Source organism: Octopus bimaculoides, chromosome 14, assembly GCF_001194135.2.
Source record: "Octopus bimaculoides isolate UCB-OBI-ISO-001 chromosome 14, ASM119413v2, whole genome shotgun sequence".
Lineage (NCBI taxonomy): Eukaryota > Metazoa > Mollusca > Cephalopoda > Octopoda > Octopodidae > Octopus > Octopus bimaculoides.
The window spans coordinates 42157348-42161192 of NC_068994.1; the positions used below are offsets into that span (position 1 = coordinate 42157348).

Below are 3845 nucleotides of genomic sequence, written 5' to 3' on the forward strand. Positions count from 1 at the left end.
TCTTATATAGTGGCGTTTTCAAACTTCTTTTTTATAAATATATACCCACTCATATGCCACCTTCACTTTTTATCAATATATATATATATATATATATATATATATATATATTTACATGCATATATTTATATATATTAATTTAGAGAGATGGACAGATAGACAGGATGATGATGATGTGTGTGTGTGTGTGTGTGTGTGTGTGGAGAGATGAGGTTGAGCAGTCAATAGACAGATAGATAGGTAAAAAGATTAAAGTAAATAATAAATAAACAACTCACTAAATGAGTATGCAACTAAAATTCTTTCCATCCATGTGGCCTTGCATGAGCAAAATGACCTGTTCAAGTCATTAAGTGTCTTGCATTATTAACACAAAGACACTCCAATTAGCTGCTATCATTCTCTGTAGGTATGGGAAGTCTTTAAGAAAGTCTGCACTAATTATCAGTACATACAGCCATCCCTTCTGTTCCAATATTAACACATCTTCCCAACTGTCAGCAATGCTAGAATAGCTGTCACCCTGCTTTAAGCCAGTGGTTAGATTCTATTATTACTTTTGTTCTGAAACTTATTTACTCTACAAGACTTTCTTAGAATCTCTTTCAAGACTTTTCATTGTTATCTGTCTGTTTTTTTTTCTGGGTTTTTTTTCTGTTTTGTTCCATGTTTTTCTCTTCCTTGTAATCGTTGCATTCTCAAAACATAAAATATGTCCACATGTGTGTTTTCAGGTGTTTATCTATCTATCTATCTATCTATCTATCTGTCTATTTTTCTATCTATCTGTCTGTCTATCTGTCTGTCTCTTTTTCTATCTATCTATCTATCTATCTATCTATCTATCTATCTATCTATCTATCTGTCTATCTGTCTCTTTTTCTATCTATCTATCTATCTACCTATCTATCTATCTATCTATCTATCATTTTTGAAAAGAAAAGCTCAACATTTGTATTTGTCCCCTCTGTGTTCAGCCCTGCATGGCCAGTAAAGAAAGTTATTTATCTATCAATCTATCTATTTATCTATCTATTTATCACAGTTAGATGTCTGTGTGTGTTTGTAAATGTGAGTGTGTACATGTGTGTGTGTGTGTGTGTGTGTGTGTGTGTGCAGAGAGGGATTAAAATATACCTATGTACATAGAAGTTTATTCTTTAAAATTCTGTGTATGCTAATATTTAAGCAGAGTTTAGTTTCTGAGAGTGTTAAGTGGGTTTACATATCTAAGTGTTTTTGTTTAATTGTTTGTGTTTGTGTGAGTGCTATGTTGATGTGTGTGTGTGTGTGTGTGTGTGTGTGTGTGTGTGTGTGTATTTTTGTGAATTTGTGTTCTGTGTGTGAATATTTCTCTTAGTTTTGGCAGTAAATTAGTGATGTGAAGGATACGTTCGTTCGTCTTAATTGGAGCTGAGATACAAAACTAACAATATCATAGATAGAGAGACAAATAAAGTGTGAGATAGAAAGGGAGAAAGTTACATGCATGTTTGTCTTTTTCTTTTATCTTTTTCCTACATGCTGATTCGGTTTAGAAATAAGAACAAATTAGGAATATTTCCCTCTTGTCATGCTGGTAGTCAACTAACAACAGCACGGAATCGGAATAGTCAGATACATGTGAAAGATAATTACTAGGAACATCACATTATACACGTAAAAGCGAAGGGGTGTGGAGATGGTGTGGTAGTGTGATAGAGTGGCTGAAGGGTAGAGTGATAGAGTTGGTGATGGGCAGGACTTCAAACTGTTACCGAAATCCTCTCAGTTTTCTCAAACAAACTAATCAAACAGGATATAGGAGGAATGTATTTGTATATTTATTCAAGTAATGGATAAAAAAATGATAAGAAATCTCAATATGTAATAAACCTTGTTATTTGAATTTAGATCGATAGAAAATAAAATGATAATGATATCAATAATAATAATAATAATAATAATAATAATAATAATAATAATAATAATAATAATGGTGATGATGATGACGATGATGATAATAAAAATAATAATAATAATAATAATAATAATAATAATAATAATAGTAGCAATGATGACGGTGATGACAATGACAACAATGACAATGATGATGGTTCTTTTTTATTTTGGCACAAGGCCAGTAATTTTGAGTAGCATGGACAAGTTAAATTACACTGATTCCAGTACTTTGCTAGTACTTAATTTATTGACCCTGAAAGAATGAAAGGCAAGGTGAACCCCAGAAGAATTTGATCTCAGAAAATATAATAATAATAATGATAAACAAAAAATAACTGTATATAGTAAACAATTCCCGAGAATTGTAAATTTTTGCATAAATCACAACTTATGGAAACTAAAAATAATGTGTTTGCATAGAGTAGGAGAGGGAGGGAGTAATTCTTTTTAAATCTCCGTGTTTTTCAAAAGTGTTTTGTTTACTTTTCCTCACTTTTTAAATCCCTTCCATGAAATCTCTTCCTTGTTATATGCCAAATTTAAGGGACAGGAACATGCAACATAGTTTGACAACTTTTTGATGAAATAATAAATGTTGTAAATACTTCTACCTGTCTACATTAAAATAATCATTTGTTGATCTTGCTTATAAGGAAAACGACAAAGCACCGTTAAAGTCTTCTCTAAACTAGAAGTATGAGAATAACTCTCTTTTTCTTTCTTATATTATATAGCATTCTTTAACAGTCAATATGTATCACCAAAAGTAATAATGAAATTAATTAAATAGATTATACCTTGAAATAAAACTAGCTTTGTATCTAACAAGCAAATCAATATTAAGTTTTAAGAAACAGAGATTTGTGGTTATCCTTGTATATTTGTTTTTTTTCTCGTGTTCAGGAATATAATAACTTTTTGTAAGTTTAATTCATTTGCTATCATTTCATAGGAAATAATAAAGTCTATGTTTTTTTCAATTGATTTTTGAAATAATCAAATAGTTGGTGAGATTTTGTAGAAGTTTTCGATTATTGTACAATTTGAGTTGACTTGGACCTCAAGGTTCACATATCTGTTTAAACCATAAGGTAAAACTTTATGTTCCTGTCTACAGAAATTTTACTTTAAATTCGATTTGACTTTACTACATGTATTGAGTTAGCCATCAGTAAATGTTCCATTGTTATTTTTAAACTAACTTTAACGTAGCACCCTTATATAATATTATATTAAGCTTTATCATTATCAAACGGGTGTTTGGAACACAATGTAAAACAGAATAAAGATGAAAAGTTTAAAGTAAAATATAAACACTTAAAAAAGATGGTTTTCATATGGTATGAAAAGAGTTAACAAATGTTTGCTAAAGTTCTAATCATAACCAGCTAGAACAGCTCTCAATTTTCCATACATACCTTAACATTTGTATGCTTAAAACATCAAGTTTACCAAATCATTTCATTTATTTAATTGATTATTATTACTTAATCAGAATATTTTAGATGATTGTAGAAATGAAATCCATTTCTTGTAAAAAGTTATTGTGAGCATTTGTTTCATATATTTTCAAAACTTGTAAAATCAACAAAGTAACTGTTTTGGTATAAAAGTATACAAATGGAAGAAGGAATAAGTTTTTAAATGGTGAAGAGAGAAAGTGAATAAAAATGTTAAGAAAGTGTCAAGTAATGAAAGGAAGAATGATGACAAAAGAATAACAGATTAAAAAGTTATCAAGACAAAAGAAATAAAGACTTAGAAAGTGAGAAACTGAAAAGGAAAGATTTGTGAGTAGAAAAAGAGACGAGGAAGAGAAGAGAAACAAATAAATAAAGAAAGAGAAAAAAGAGAGAGAGAGAGAGAGAGAGAGAGAGAGAGAGAGAGAGAGAGAGAGAGAGAGA

The 3845-nt window shown here is 29.8% G+C and overlaps 1 protein-coding gene and 1 long non-coding RNA gene across 7 annotated transcripts in view; one reads left to right on the forward strand and one right to left on the reverse strand.

Moving 5' to 3' along the window:
• The window catches only part of LOC106882960 (protocadherin beta-6), a 164956-nt gene that overhangs the window by 159972 nt on the left and 1139 nt on the right, over positions 1 to 3845 (reverse strand). The window lies entirely within an intron of this gene.
• The window catches only part of LOC128249443 (uncharacterized), an 84306-nt gene that overhangs the window by 40294 nt on the left and 40167 nt on the right, over positions 1 to 3845 (forward strand). The gene's annotated exons all lie outside the window — the stretch shown is intronic.